The sequence below is a fragment of the Siniperca chuatsi genome, linkage group LG5 (assembly GCF_020085105.1).
Source record: "Siniperca chuatsi isolate FFG_IHB_CAS linkage group LG5, ASM2008510v1, whole genome shotgun sequence".
In the NCBI taxonomy this organism is placed as follows: Eukaryota; Metazoa; Chordata; class Actinopteri; order Centrarchiformes; family Sinipercidae; genus Siniperca; species Siniperca chuatsi.
In genome coordinates, this window is record NC_058046.1 from 24,767,879 (window position 1) to 24,785,048 (window position 17,170).

At 39.3% G+C, this 17,170-nt stretch overlaps 1 protein-coding gene across 14 annotated transcripts in view; it reads left to right on the forward strand.

Annotated features, from left to right (window-relative positions):
• gpat2 (glycerol-3-phosphate acyltransferase 2, mitochondrial) overlaps window positions 1–17,170 on the forward strand; it is a 117,561-nt gene that overhangs the window by 59,912 nt on the left and 40,479 nt on the right. The window contains exon 1 of one of the 14 annotated variants that reach the window (XM_044196060.1): window positions 15,699–15,799. The exons of the other annotated variants lie outside the window; for them this stretch is intronic. The gene's annotated coding sequence lies outside the window, so the exon portion shown is untranslated. Of the gene's footprint in view, window positions 1–15,698; window positions 15,800–17,170 lie in introns of those variants that run through there. 14 annotated transcript variants of the gene reach the window in all.

The window sequence follows — 17,170 nt, forward strand, 5'->3', positions numbered from 1 at the left end:
ATATGATGCTGTCCGGATGCTCTTTAGATGCATACAGAATCACACAAATACATACGTCATCAGTCCCAATTCACTGAATATACATGACTAGACAGAGACAATATTTGTTTGCATTTTGTGTGTGTGAAAATTACCAAAAGATATGACATGTGCGATGTTAGTATGTGTGAATGGGTCAAAGTTTAGTAGTAGGGGGCATGGTTTTGGGGTGGCAATATGTAGTTATTATTGCATTATAATTGCATTATTTCAGAGGAACTGCCCTCAGTACTTTACATAATATTTCTCAAAGCTTCCTCATATGAATTGGTAAAGCACCATTTTTCTCCTCGAATGTCTGATTTGGAAGTGTAGATCTAAATAGTCTTTGCATTTCAGGTGAACAGTGTAGGTGGTTTCAAAGTTTCATACTTAGAAGGGCATTTATAAGGTAGACAGTAGAGATGCTCCAATAGACAGCAGTCTGTACCAGCTGATATTCATTATAAATGACAAACAAATACAATCACAAAACAATGGCTGCCTAGTCTCCACCGCTCAGTTTTCTGAAGCATTTTGTGTTCCTGTCTAGCGCTTCACAAACTGGAGATGTTGATGCGGTAAGGGAGGCAGTATGTTCAGGCTGTAAGCCTGTGTTAACAAGCTACAAGCTACTGGAGCTAACAGTGAATTTGAGTTATTTTTAAAATAAGCTTTGGGGAGTTTGTTTTTGCATGTATCAGTGTTTTGTATGTCCCCCAGTGTAAGCTAGCTTGTCAGAATCAATCGCTTTTTGTCATGTTTCTGATCCTGTTTAGTGACTGAAAACAACAGACCACAGTGGAACTTAAGATGCAAGAGTGAGGCTGGAAGGGAAAGGGACTGTGGAATAATGGCAATGGACAACGTGGTGTCAGCTTCTGTTTTATGGGATTATTTTCCTATCTTTATTCCAGAGTGTTTTCTTTTAATTTGAGAGCACAACCTATAGATTTTAGTTCAGATTTTGTAATGCTTTCCCTCAAAACGCCTCACTCACACTCAAATAGCCCCTGCTTGCACTTAGACTGCTCAAACTGTGTGCTTGCACTCAGCCATATTGTTGCTTGCACAGATTTCCTGCGCTCCAGCTTCAGCCCTTCTCCTTGCGCTCAGGCGGCTTCTATGCGCTCGCGAAACGTCTGCTCTCAGATTTCTTCTCTGCTCTCGGATTTTTTTGTGCCGTAACCCTGTCAAAATCCCTCAACCTATAGAATGCCAGGTGTGGTGTTGACCAATGAAATGATCCCTGCCTCGTTGCGGGTGTGTTCGCTGTACTACTTAGAGCGTCCCATACAGGCGCTTACTCTGTAACTGGGTTCATCCACTCCCACATCTTTTTTTTAAATATATACTTCCCTTGCTTTCTTTACAACTTTTGGAATAAAAGTACAGTTATTACATATACCAGTGGCCATACCTTTTACTATAATAGCTAAATACTGGGAATATAGGAATGTTAAGTTGATGTCATGCCGAGTTGAATTTTGGGTGACATCTACGCCGCCATGTTGTGAGGATCCCACTGCCGTTTCCCTCGCTGCTAACTGCTAACATTATTTACTGTATATCTCTTTGTCACAAAATGTTAGTTAGTATTTATGCCTAAACTCTCTAAACATACACTCTGTTTTACATTTGTCTTTATAGGTACATTTGTGAAAAGTGACGTACAGAGCCCAGTGAAGTAGAAAGTATTTGTTGAAAGGAGATACAGAGATAAAGTGTTAGCATGTGCATGTAGCATAGTATGTAGCTAATGTAAACAGTTACAGTAATTACTGGGATGTGGGGGTGGAAGATGCAATTATTTCTGGTTAAAAGACAATAATCCTACTAAAGTAATCAATAGTAAGTACTGTCCCTGTGTGTTATCCTGACTACACATAAGTTTAATCACACCAGTGACAGAATAATGAGGCAGCACCCCGGAGTGTACTTTATCATGTACGTTACCGTCAACACTGCTGAAATAATTACTTCTAGTGGCTTACGTTAGAGCTATATGAGATGACACCCTCAATAACATTTTGTCTACACAGTATAATGAGCAGATTTACAGTAGTTCTGAACTTTAATTTACCTTTGACATGCCACATTGGTACTATATTAGGATCCCATATCCACTCATTCTTAAAGAAGAGCGACCGTCTTTTCATAACGATTTACATTAAAACACTGTTTTTCATGCCGTTTTCGGCGCTCTAGTAAGATACCGTAAAAAGCCGCTTTTCAGTCTAAAAAACGCTTTTCCTTATGGTAATGAGCCCTTCCTTCTGTTTTGCTTAGCCAGTATGTTTAAAGTTTCTTTAATCAATCAGTGAAGAGTAAAGCCAGACCAAAGCAATGCATTGATGAAAAGTGCCTGCCATAGTTATGCTGTAGATCGGTGTTGTCTTCGTGAATTGTACAGTATTCCGGATACAGAGGATTAAATATTGATTTGCCTGAGAATATGATCAAATAAATTCATGCTCGGTAACAGCTGTGTGTTTTCTAGCTGTGGGACGCTATTAAGGCAACCCGGCACACCTGCACCCACTTACTACCTGCAGCAGAAGACCTATACAACAGGAGAGGACACAAGGCGGGAGCCATGGGGAAGGCCAGGCCGGGCCGTAACAAGCAAATTATGTATTCCAAAAAGCAAGGTGTAATTGTGTAACTACAAATAAACTGTAATACATCTCAATACTTTTGCAATACGAAAGTCATTGTAAGGCAGGGCGTGATCAGAAGGCAGCTGCAGATGGGGTTTAGTTTAAGAATTAGGAGAATTTTCTCAACCCAGAAAGGAACACTTAATCCTTCAGTTTATCAGAAAAATTCAAAATCACCAAATTTAGAGATACATGATTTTCACTGGACAGGAAGGGTATGAAAATTGCAATCTGTAAAGTAACTAGTAACTAAAGCTGTCAGACAAATGTAGTGGAGTGAGAAGTACAATATTTGCCTCAGTGATGTAGTGGAGTAGAAGTATAAAGTTGAATAAAATGGAAATACTCAAGTAAAGTACAAATTACTCAAATTTGTACTTACGCACAGTACTTGAGTAAATGTACTTAGTTACATTCCACCACTGGATCAGAGTGATGTCGAACGTCAGCAAGAGATGGAGCAATGGGAGCTTGGTTTAACTTGTGCAATTTCTCTGCAAAGCCACTTTTACCGCTGGCGGTGCTGCCACGAACAACGGAGGTTTCCACTTATTATTACTAGTACAACGGACACAGTCATTGTTCATTGGCAACGTCATCTGCAGGTGCCGTGGTAGTGCAGAGGAATTTCACATGTCACAAAAAAAATCAAAGAGCAGAGGAGAAATCTGAGAGCAGATGTTTCGCGAGCGCAGAGAAACAGCTTGAGCCCAAGGATGAGGGCTGGAGCTGGAGCGCAGGAAATCCGTGTAAGCAACAATATATCTGAGTGTAAGCACACAGTTTGAGCAGAAGCAGAGCAAATCTAAGTGCAAGCAGGGGCTATTTGAGTGCGAGGGCAGGGTAACGAGGGAAAACATTACAAAATCCAAACTGAATTCAATGTCATGCTCTCAAATTAAAAGAACACGCTTTTGAATAAAGACGGGAAAATAATCCCATACTGTTTGACAGTTTTCACCAGGTGTGTGAAAGCGTGATTTATAAAGCTGATCTGTGATTACTCGGAGAGGCTGGGGCGGGAGACCTGTCCAGCATTTTTAAGGTAAGGAGGCAGTTGTTGAGTGTAACAGAAAATAACATGATGTAATTAATCACTTTTAAAATGAGTGACAGTGTTGAGAACATATTTTGGAGTACTTAACTTCAAAAATACCTCAGGATGCACTTACATTAGGCAAAGTGGTGGCTTTTGCAGGATATTTTGCACATTATCTTTCTGAAAAATGTTTCGAAACAGTAATCAGCCAATCAGATATTGCATCGGCCAAGCCTAATGGTATGAAAATGGTGATTGGTATCGGTACTAAAACTGTAACAACCGCCTCACCTTACAGCTATATGAAGAACAAACTCGAGGTGATGGAAAAGAGGAGAGGAGACAGTTGTTATTAACAGACAGTAGATGATGGGGCAGATCAGGGACAGAAGGATGGCAAAGAGGAAAAAACTGTTGAATGAAAGGGAAGACCGCTGATGATGGGAAAGGCAAAGGCAGAAGATTATAGAAAAAGAGAAGGCAGGTGATGGGGAAAGGAGAGTCAATGTGGACAGGTGTGAGTGTTTGTTTTCCATCACAAAAGTAGATGAGAAATGATTCTCTAGCTGTTTGTCATGGTGGTTAACAATTCAAGAGAGAGGCAAGGAGTGGTGTAGAGACTGGGGAGCCAAAGAGGCAGGGTTTAGGAGGAGCAGGAGAGAGAGAGGGATGGTGGTAAGACAGAAGAAGCCAAGGCAGTATTTTGTAGTGTAATTAGAAGAGCTACTATCCCAGGCCGCCACTGGGGATGTTACTGTTCTCCACTTGAGCGCCTTGTTTATCTGCACAGCTGGTTGAGAGACGAAAGGGAGCAGGGGGGGAACAAGACTAGTGTGCAGGTTGGAGACAGAGGAGTGAAGGCTTCTGGGTGTCTGTTTTTGAAGAAAATATGCACACACATGTGGAGCTTCCTCGCTGCTGTGTTCTGCTATTACTTGCTGTCAGTTGTGCATTCTCAAATCTACTGCATGCACTCCAGTTTAGCTACATTATGTGTCTAGGAGGTTTCCTGTGTGCTTGCCCATGCATGGAATTGCTGCCCAAGCCATTTAAGTGCACCTTCTGCAATAGAGTAATCTGTTGACTTCAGAATCTGTATTGCACATGTGTGATTTTACTGTGTATACAGTCTGTTTTAACTCTTTCCTCTAGGTGTGGAAATTCAAATGTGTATAACAAAAATTGTGGCTAGTTGATTAGAACACTGGCTGATGTCATTACAAGTGACCTAACTTTGAATTTGCCGACCATAGACAAAAAAATCAGCGTTTTCAAAGCCCAGTCCATCATGGCTGCCAGATCTGCACCACACATTTTCAGTGAGAATGAACAAGGAAATGATCTTTATCTGTCGTGAGCTAGAAAAACCAGCAGAAGGGTGTGATAAAATAAGTGTCAGGTTGTTCACATGAGGAGTATACTGCACAGGGAAACTGAAGCCACAGAATCCTATCTTTCTAACTCTTCTTTTTTTCTTTTCTTCTAATCATCCCTTTCCTCATTTCTTTTTGTTGCAACTTGAAATAAAAGAAACAGAAACTCAACAGCATTTACTACAGGGTTACTTCTATAAAGACGTAAAGGTAGTGAATGTAGGTCACAGTGCCATTAGGCTGTTTATTCAAAATACCACTTTTCTTAATAAATCTAGTTAAAACATACAAAAGGAAAAAATCAAGAATTTTAAATCCAATATAGCCCATCAAAAACTACAAATAACTACAGAACAAACCAAAACCATAAAACCATCACCAGAAGCCACAAAAGCAGAAATGGCGTAAAATAAATCACTGCTGTTAATCTATTAGAGTAAATTGTAGCCAGTCCAGTTCCATACCTGTACACAGTATTATTTTAGGCCTGGATACAGACTGTACAGTCTCTCCTGCCCTTCACAGTAGGTGTATGATAAAAACTGTGCCCTTACTGAAAAGGAATCTTGTGAGTTTTTTTTCTTGGCCACATGATTCTACATCAGTACCTAACGGGGGCACACAGCAAGAAAAGATGCAATAAAGGTCGATGGAAAAAGATCTCTCAAGTAAACTGTGATGTTGCTTCTGCTTTTCCTACTGTAGACAGAATGTTGGTGTACTGCTTACACCCACCATTACACGCCTCCACTGCACCAAACAAACAAAACGGACAGCTGAAAAAAACAAAAACACGCAGTAGATATGGACAGAAGAGACAATTCATTCATTAAAAAGCACGCTCTTTAAGTTTGATAAATAATTATAACCCTGTTGTGTATCCCCAATCCACCTTGTACTCTGATGCAATCCTTAATTATGCAGCATATTATAAATACTATAAATCCTTTGAATTATCTAATCTCCAGACTGACTTCTAAGCTTCCTAGTCAGTGTTTAGAATGATCCCCAAATCGCTCTTAATTATGAAAAACACAATTTATTTTCCAGGAAGCAAAACCCCACAACCTATTATCGTATTTCAAACACTGCAAGATAGAAGAGTATCATCTTGCACAAAACTTTGCATTTGACCTGAGGAACGATAATTAAACTCTGCTACAGGTAAGGTTAAAACATGCTGAAATTCCACACAAACCTTCAGAAGTACTGAGACGCCTTGAACTCCCTCTTGCTCTAATTTCCTTGAAACTAGCAAGGACTAATTTTAAGTAGTATCCTCTGCTGGAAACTTTTCATTGGTCAGATGGATTTCCAAATGAAAACGAACTCTCATCGATAAGACCTCAAATCAACTAAAGACTAGGTTTTGTTCATAAAAATTAAGCAATTTGTTCAGTCTACTGCAAAGTCTTTTTTAAAATATGAAGAGACATTTGTATGCGAGGACACTGCCTTCACCAAAGAGTGCCATAATGCACAATAATACAGTTCTCTGCAGTTTATTACTGGAGGCTGTTCCCACATCCAGCATTATGACCTCCACAAAAAATCCACAGTAAGAAGGATATTGATTGCCTGTGTTTTTACAAAGCCCTCCTGAACAGGTTTCTTTTACCTTACATCAGCTGTGTATCTACCTGACGTGATCACAAATACAGTATGGCTACTGCCAGAGGCCCGCAAGGTTAGACTGGAGTAAGAAAAACCAGCTTTTAGGTAGTCTCCTGAGAAACAATGAGCTGTGCTGAAACTGAGCATCCAAAGCCTCTGATGAATTTAAGAGTTTAAACACCACTTCTGCACACAGGCGGTAGACAAAATTATGTTAACACCACATAGAAAATGTTGAGGTCGTCACAATACCAAGCACTGATCCAAAGGTGGGTGATATTAGGTCGACTGCCAAACAGCAGCTTTTGTCAAAGATTAAAGAAGTCATGCAATAAGCACTTTGATTTGTGTTTTCCAAGCAACATGAGACTGCTAAATTCTTTAATATGTCGAGTAACATGTAGTATATTGTATATGGGGTTGACAAGTTCTGATGATAGATTTTCAACCGAATATGACACATGACACTTTGCATCAGTGTTTTCAGTGGTGAGTAATTTACTCTCTAAGCCTCTTTTCATTCAGTCTTAACATTATTTTTCTCCCTCCTGTGGTTGTGGCTGTTAATATTAAACTTTCATCTCGATGGTGTGTCTCAGCTCTCTACGTTGAATTAGTTTAACTTGTCTGTTTTGTTATTGATTATGCACAGCAGAGATTTCAAATTTGCTTTCCAATTGGATTTCCATGCATAAAGGTTAACACAACACATAGGATGGAGTGTAGTGCTGAGGTCCATCATTCCTTTAGTTACACATTGATCAGTGAATTCTGTTATGTTGTATGTTGAATAAATTCATACCAGTTAATAGTTTTCATCATTGGAGACAATAGTGTGTCCTATGACAGAAGACATTCACATGAGGCCACTTGTTTGTTCTTTTTTTTTTTTTCTTATTAAAAACCCCCCCACCTGTTCATCATTGAAACTGAGATGGGTGTCCTCGAAATGCAAGCACTCATAGTATTGTAGAGCACTTCGAATAGAAGTGCTCTCTTCATGTTTTCGCATAAAATCACATGAATGAGTAAGTGTATATTGGTCACTCGTTACCCCTGTGCTTCCCCCCCCCAACATAGCCATGTGCCGCTTTGATTATATTCGAATTAAGTGCCTACTGAGCTGAATCTCACTGATCCGGGCACATCTCATCTCGTATCAATGTAGTTACTAGATGATGGTTTAAACAATCACCTCGCTCATTAAAGAGTAACTAAACCTCAAATCTGAAAGCCAAGGTATTTGGTAGTGTTGCTGATGGATTCAGATCTTGACCTTTTTGTGCAAAGTATTTGAATTCTACATATTGTGTTATAAATATGCATAGCAACTGCCTTCTACTGGTTGAAACCCAGCTATTGCAATTGAATTTTGCTATAGCAAATAGCAAAATTCGCCACTCTATAAAACCAACATCTCCCGACTCTGCAGACTAGTAGGAATATTTGTGAAGAGTGGATTGAGTGAATTGTGTGGATTGAGTATAGTGATTGAGTAACGTTAGATTGTACTGTTAGTATAGATTATTTACTGACAAACAGTAACGTTAACTGCGATAAACAACATGGCTACAGCTATGTACTGCCTCTCCCCCACAGAAACACACACCAGAGAGCCTCTCGTAGTAGAGCCGCTAGCTCAGCAACAACACAGGTACCCACACAGTAACTCTCTAAGGGCCATGAATGTGCTTCTCGTGATTGTCAAAGCTCCAGCAGACAAAAGGAGAGTCTTGACAGTAGCTTCTCATTACTACCACCTCTATGTTACTGTGCATGCTACACTGAGCTCTCCCCCATGCCCCCTGATCCTCTGCATCATGATTTCTTAAGACTTCAGTTGAGGCACTCTTTTTTTTTTTTTTTTTTTTTTTCCAGGCTAGGTGGGGCACCTCCACTATAAAAAGCTACAGTGGCCATATTGACCTATTCGTGGCAACAGCAAATACAGGTTGCTCCTATATCCCTTCTTCAGGCTAGTCAATTAACTTTTTTAACTTAACTTTTATGTTTGTATAATAATATGTAAAACTAATTTATGGTCTCACAAAGAAAACAATTTTTTCCTTATTTATCAAATGTTTGGCAGGGACCCAGTTCTTCTTTAAAACTCCCAGGACTATTTCCAACCAACTTCATCAAGCTTCCTTAAAGGCTGTTTGTAATTAATTTTTAATTTGTGTTAACAAAAAACATTCTTTTCCTTCCATCTCACGTCTTCTCACTTGGTCTATCCGTCCCTTGCTTCTGGGGTTGAAAATATTTTTGTTGGGTGTGTGCTGTCTTGTTTTCATAAGTCAAATAAATTGTACATTGTTTTGAAAATTAGCCTTAGAGGAAGTTTTGGTATTTTTCACTTTGCAGAGAAGTGATAGAGCTTGGCAAAAACAAACAGTGACACCACTGTATTCCTTTAACCATACATAGCTAGAGAGAGAAAGAGAGGGAGCGAGAGATTCACATAGAATATTTACCCTTGTCAGCCCACATGGGCTCCTCATTGAGTCCACCAAATGACCCTCACATGTCTCCCTCTCTCACTCTGACATATAACCACAGAGCCCTCAGCCTTGAATATATTAGATTTCTCTGCTATTAAAGTTGTGATCATGAGACCTTAATAAATTCCCTTCTTTCTCTTTTTTTCAGAAGACTTGTAAACCATGTGGCAGAATTGTATACACATTCACATTACCCTTTTAGTGGCTGTACACAAACAGATATGATAGGTACAGCAGGTAAAATAAGTATTGAACACGTCACCACTTTTCTCAGTAAATATATTTCTAAAGGTGCTATTGAAATTAAATTTTCACCAGATGTTGGTAACAACTCATGAAATCCACACATGCAAAGAAATCAAACCATATATGTCCATAAGCTAAGTTATGTGTTATAATGTTAAATGACACAGGGAAAAAGCATTGAAGACATGAAGAAAGGGAGGTGATAAAAGGAATGCCAAGACAATCAGTAATTAGAAAGCAATCCTGCCCCTTGTCAGTGCAAATGAACATCAGCTGGTTCAGTCCCAGCTGATGGCCTATAAAAAGGTGTCTCATTACCAAGGTGTCACAGAAGAAACATCTCATGATGGATAAAAGCAAAGAGCGCTCTCAAGACCTTTGCAACCTTATTGTTGCAAAACATACTGCTGGATTTCAAAACTTCTGAATGTTCCAGTGAGCACTGTTGGGGCCATTATCAGGAAGTGGAAAGAACATCATTTCACCATAAACCTGCCGCGACCAGGTGCTCCTCGCAAGTTTTCTGACAGAGGAGTGAAAAGAATTATCAGAAGAGTTGTTCAAGAGCCAAGGACCACTTGTAGACCGCTTCAGGAGGACCTGGAATTAGCAGGTACAATTGTTTCAAAGAAAACGATAAGTAATGCACTCAACCGCCATGGCCTGTATGCACGCTCACTACGCAAGACTCCATTACTGAAGAAAAAGCGTGTCGAAGCTCGTTTAAAGTTTGCTGCACAACATTTGGACAAGCCTGTGACATACTGGGAGAATATAGTCTGGTCAGATGAGACCAAAATTGAACTCTTTGAATGCCATAATACACACCATGTTTGAGGAGAAATGGCACTGCACATCACCCCCAAAACACCATACCAACAGTGAAGTTTGGAGGTGGAAACATCATGGTGTGGGGCTGTTTTTCAGCATACGGTACTGGCAAACTTCATATAATTGAAGGAAGGATGAATGGCAAAATGTACAGAGATATTGTTGATAAAATTCTGCTGCCCTCTACCAGGATGATGAAGATGAATTGAGGGTGGACATTTCATCAAGACAATGATCCCAAACACACAGCCAAGGAAACTCTCAGTTGGTTTCAGAGAAATAAAATAAAGCTGCTAGAATGGCCCAGCCAATCACCTGACTTGACTCCAATTGAAAATCTATGGAAAGAACTAAAGATCAGAGTTCATAGAAGAGGCCCCCAGAACCTTCAAGATTGTGACCAGACTTCAAGAATGTGTGGACGACTGGGCCAAAATCACACTTCAGCAATGCATGCAACTCGTTTCTCCATACAAGAGGCGTCTTGAAGCAGTCATTACCAACAAAGGCTTTTGTACGAAGTATTAAATGAATTTCAGTAAGCATGTTCAATACTTTTTTCCCTGTGTCATTTAACGTTATTATACATAACTTAATTTATGGACATCTATGGTTTGATTTCTTTGCATGTGTGGATTGCATGGGTTGTTACCAACATCTGGTGAAAATTTAATTTCAATAGCACCTTTTTAGAAATATATTTAATGAGAAAAATAGTGACGTGTTCAATACTTATTGTACCTGCTGTAGCATTACGTATTACCAGTACACTGTATATGAAAAGACTTGCCTGCTTAACTGTTAGAATAAGGAACACCAAAATTAGTGACCACAAAGACATCAAAAACAATTAAGACATAATATTACAAACAAAGACATATCCAACATATTGAGCTTGAGACATGGGGCAGGTGGTAGAGCAACTATACTAACAAAGCAATATAATTAAACAACAAAGCAGTGTAACTGAACAGTATTAGTTTTTGACAAAAACAAGGTCCACCCAGTAGCTGTTCTGTAGCTTTCAATCGAATCACAGGAACTTCTTCAGCAGATAAAGTTGCCCAGTTGTCATGAAAATGTAGTAGGTAGTTTTATTTATGGAATTCCCAGTGAAGTTTCCCTTAGTCCGATTCACTTAATGCTGAATATTGATTCAATCGTACTATTACAACTTGAGAAAATAGTTGAATAAAGTCTTCTGTGTTTTTCAAGTCTTTGACAATTACCTTGTTGAAGTCATTGACTTTGTATTATGGGAAGTGTAAGGTCCAGGGTTTTTGACGCCTCACCATAGATGTATGATAAGTAGTGTATACCAGACTCAACGATGGCACCCACTTACTTTAATGAAAATTGGTCTCCGCATAAGCCAAAAACGTTTTCTAGCTTCTGGGTTTTCTTCCACGCTGACCCACTGCACATGCACAGTAGTGCTCTTCCCATAGACTTTACATTGGCATGACATCATGCAAATAAAAATAGCTTTTCTAGGCTCTGAGAAACATTAAAAAACTATGAACTTTATGTACTAATATATTAATTAAATGATTTGTGTTTGTGTGTGCATACGCTCTTAATATAACATGATGCTTTAGGGATGTTTTGAGTCTAAGCTGCTCAAGGACACTAAAGCAGCCAGATGCCTCCCAATGATTTGAACTGACTTTATCAAGGTAGTCTCCTTACTACACCACCCTTCAGCTCATATATCTTTTTACTGTACTTACTGTGATCTCATGGCCTTCAACACCTCATTACATTCACAACTTTAACCACTTTACCTCAATCTTTTAAAAGTAGTTTCTATTTCGCAAAGATAGATCCACCTTGGATAAGATGTGTCTAAGCCTTGTGCAAGACTGTTTTTTTTCTGTATGAAGAGACTGTCTGTTTGTGGCCTGATTTAAAGTTGCTGTCAACTTTTTTTGTTGTACACCATCACCATAACTCCTATGACCATGAATACAGATAATTATACACCACTCTGTCTCCCATTATTCATCTGTAGGTCAGACATAATACACTCACACACACTCACTCACACACACACACACACACACACACACACACACACACCCACACACACACAAAAACCTGGCCCTGCTCCTCAGTTGAACTCAGATTCTTATAGCGTCCATTCATTCACTTGTTCATCATAGTGTAATCATTCTGACACATCGATCACACCTTGCTTGAACCCTAGTATCTGCGTATCTGTGTGTGTGTGTGTGTGTGGGTGTGTGATCTATGCCTTTATGCATGCAGAGATTATGGGAGCAGTAGTAATGTGCTGACAAATGAACATTTTACTGTCCGTATGCTATTGAATTACAGACATAATCAATAGACTAATTGGTACCGGACAATAAGAGCATCACAGATTCCCCTGTTTACCTTTCTAGACCTGAAATAATTATTAATTAATGAATTAATTAAAAAATGGCAGAAATTCACTGGTTCTAGCTTTTGAAATGAAGCTAGAACCAATAAATTAATTTTAAAAAGACATTTTAAGACGTTACGATGGGCTCTACAAACTTGTGATGGGCATTTTTTGCTATTTGATTAACAATTAATCGATCAATCAAGTAAATTATCAGATTAATTAATAATGACAATAAATGTTATTTGCAGACCTGTAATTTTCATTAGCTGTCTAAACTGAGTAATACTTACAAGAATAGGCAATTTTACTTTATGCTAGAACTGAATAATTGATCGACAGAAAATGTATCTGCAAAAATGTTGACAATCAATTCATCGTTTAAGTAATTTTTTAAGTAAAAATTCCCAAAAATTCACTGGATCCAGCTTTGTCAAAGTTTATGAATTGACTCTTTATTTCTTATTTCTACAGGGTAAGTTGGCAGGATATGTAACCTGCTTTTTTACAGGAATGCCTCATTAACAGTTTAGTAGAAAATTAGAAACACAGTAGCAGGAACAAAGACCAGGCTGGTTTCTCAGTCTTCTATGATAGAAAACTTAATATCTTTGGGTTTTGTGCTGTGGGTCATACAAAATAAGCAATTTAAAGATGTCACCTTGGGTTTTGGAAATGATGGGCATTTTTCACAATTTTAGGGCATTTTATTGACCAAATGATTAATCGAGAAGATAATCGCCAAAATGAAATAATGGTTAGTTGTAGCCCTTTATTCTGCCCTCCTTTAATTGTACTGCTCAATGCTTTCTTAGCCGTCCTTAAACTCAACACAACAAATTATTCACAACTGTGATAAGTTTCGAAAGAGCTCAAAGGAGTGAGCTGCTTGTCACTATTTTAATCCCATCATGCTGCTCATACATCTGTAATGCAAGCCACCAGTCTTCCAGGAAATTTCTGCAAGAAAATTGCTCCATTCTGTGAGAGACGTTAAAGATGTTATTGTAGTGCATCCACTCATGATGAATCTATCCCCCAAACCTCTTCAGTGCCGTTCTTTCTGTCTGTGACTTCAAGAAGAGACTGTCATTCAATGTGCCTGCCCTGATATAGTTCAGTGAATTCTTTTTGTGAGTTATTTTCAGCTGCTGAGGAATTTTACCTACTGTAGGGCAGGGCCATTCAATTAGGCCAGATTTTAAAACCAGGAAATGTAGATGGGCCAGACATTTTCAGCAGCCTGTTTAAAACCTTTTTTAGTTTTTGGTAATAACAACTTTTAAACAAATGCAAATGAATGTAATGAAAAATAGCAGGCGTTTGGAGCGGTAAAATAAACAAATACTTGCTAGTCCAGGCAGGGTTAAACTGACAGTTTTCATTGTCAAATTTACTTTTCACGGTTGACAGTCAGTAGAGCACTTCCCTACTTGTGCCTGTCAATAGCCAGACATTTTGAAAAGCTACTAAGCGTGGTTGGAACTCACATGAGAAAACATTGATTTGTGAAAGATATGATTGGCGGTGTTGCTACATCCGTAAACATCCTGCCCGATCAGTACTTCGCATGTGGAACTCTCAACAGAGATGAGAAGGAAGCGAGATGACTCACTTGTTAGCTACTTCCATACGCTATATATGTAGTTATTTTGTCATACATCAAATTTATGTATGCTGAGCCAGTCTGAGGTTGCTTCTGGGCCGGTTTCTGGGCCACCAATTGAATAGGCCTGCTTTAGGGTATAAAGGCATACACATAAATGTCAGGCTTACCACTGAGTCATGCTTTCAATTGAATCAGTGTATTCTTGGCCTGCTTTGCAGCACAGGTGGTGTACAGCTTGTCTTTGCTGCCACAGGAGGAAGATAGCTCTAGGTCAAATAAGAAATAAATGTTTGTTTAAAGTCGTTGTAAATTTAATATGACTATATGAAGATGTTATGGGGCAGCTGGTGTTGATCAAACAAGATTACATTGTTTATCAATGCAACCTTTGGAGAAGTCTGATGTTTGATTTTGCACCAACACGCGCCTAGACACATTAACATATGTTTACACAATTTATTCTCAAGTATTACATAAAAGCTGCCAACCCTTCCTGAATATTTTTGGTTCATGAATCAATTACAAAATAGGCCAGTTGCATAAGACGGGTTGCATCATGGTTTGTAGATTACATTTTGAGGGGTCTCTTAATATAGCTTCTTAGGTTTGTGTTCACATATTTGCACATATTTCAATGCATCTGGGTTTCATGTGTGAGGATGTTTATGTGGCTCACAGCTTCCATATTTGTATGTGTTTTGAGTAGTGCTGACCAATAAATTGTATTTTCATCGTCATTGCAATAACATGCGCGATACACACATTGCAAAAGACTGCCTAAAACCCGATGAATAAGAAAAATCATTTAATTTAGAGATGGGTACCCAAACCCGGTATTAAATGGGCCCCGGGGCTAAAGAACGTAGTATTTATTAAAACGCTGCAGCCTCTTCCCTCCTGTCTGTGTCGGAGCCGAGCTCCTCCACATACACACTCAGAGCCCGGTGGAGACATTGAAGTGAAGATAACTCGAAGATTACTCGAGTTGAGGACAACTACGCTCGTTGCTGTTGTGACATTTCGTTTTTGGCGGACCCAGAAGCAGACACCGAGACAGAGGGTGCAGTAAGTAAAAAGTTTTAATGAATCAAGGATGGTTGCTGCAGGGTTATCGCTGAGCTGAGGTATGCAGGAGGCAGGCAGGTTGGTGTAATGGAGAGTGGCAGGAGTTGAGCTGAGGTGGCGTGTTGGAGATGTCGGGGCAGAGACGCTGGCACCGGAGTCCTGAGGTACAAAAGAGAAGATCCAGTTAATCAGAGGCACAAGGAGAAAAAACACAAAAGGGCACACTAGAAAATTTCCAAGACATTCGGCATAGGACACTACCACTGAGTAGGATGGAACAATCTGGCGACGAGTGGTTGCAGGGCTGGGGTATTTAAGCTGAGAGTTGATGTGATGATTGGAGTCAGGTGTGGAGCCAAACCAGGTGCTAGGAGAGAGAGAACACATACAAACAAGGGAGGAGGAGACAAGGAAGAGACACAGGAGAACACCAAGAAAACCCGGAGCCATGACAACTGTAAGTGCAATAAAACCTTAGCGAGTAAAAAGCCAATACCCCTGTTCAACAAGCATAAACACGTAGAAAGCGATATTTTAATCTTCTCTGTCCGCAGTCTCTCATATGTTTTACACAAGCACAAAGCGCTAGCTCGCCTAATAGTGGATTGTTACAAACAAGCTAAAACTAAGTATGTATGTAGTCTAACGGTTTATCTTAGTTTGCCATGTATCTTTTAAAAAATGGCATATTCATGTAAACTGACTGCTGGCTGAGACAAACCAACCCCCTCCTCCCTTTGCCAGTGGTAACTTACCTGCAGTGAATCGCAGCAGAGGGAGGAGGACAGGAGGAAGGACTGATGCTGACTGATGTCTTAGTTACTAAACTTAATTCAGTATTTTGATGTGTGTGTGTTTTGGTGTATATGATTTATTTCATTAAAATTTTAGATTTGTTTCCTGAGATGATATTGAGATATTTTGTTATTTATTTATTATTCATTTTATTTATTGCAAATTATAGCGTCATCGTGATATTGAACACAGTTATCGCACATCGCAGATTTTCCTCATATCGTGCAGGCCTAGTTTGGAGTTTAGGAGAAGCATAGCTGCAGGTATTTCACTCCTCGCTCTTACCTCAATCTGTTCCAGGTCTGCTCAGGTGTCTTGTATCCCACAGTAGTTAATAAAACATCATGGCTGTCAGGGAGAGATGAAAACTTGTTTAAAGGTAGGAGAGAGAGAGAAATATGGAGGTGTGAAGGGGGAGAGATGATGGGTATCTGACGTGTAATTAGCACTCCTTTTTTTGTGCATCCAATGGGAGGTAGAAACCTTTTTATCTCACGGTATCAGATAGAAACGGCTCAGCGATCAGTGTAATTATCATCAGATCCTGTGAGTCAAAAACACGATGATCAGTGTAATTATCATCAGATCCTGTTAGTCGAAAACAATCTGATCACTATTTCTTTTCCAAGCCTTTCTCCCTCTTCCCCCTCCTGTTTCCCCTCAATCATATCTTATACAGTTTTGTGCAGGCTTTAATGTTGTTTTTATAAACATCAAAAGTCACAGCATTTCACTCTTTTTTTTACCCTCTGATTCTCTTTATCTCTCTTAAAACAGTTTTTAACTCATTGTTCTGTCTGGGCCTTGTCTTTTGTGACTAGATGAGTGGGGTCACCCAAAGGGCAGAAAAAGATCATCTATCCACATCTGAGCGATTTCAACAATAAACCATGTCTGAAAACAAACGGTAATCATTAATAAATGTGAAAATGATCAACTTCAGCCCTTCACAGCAGACATTTTGACTTCTCATAGTAAGAAAATCACCCAGGATACTAATATTAAAGGTGGCTTTGTTCCATTCAAGAGTCCC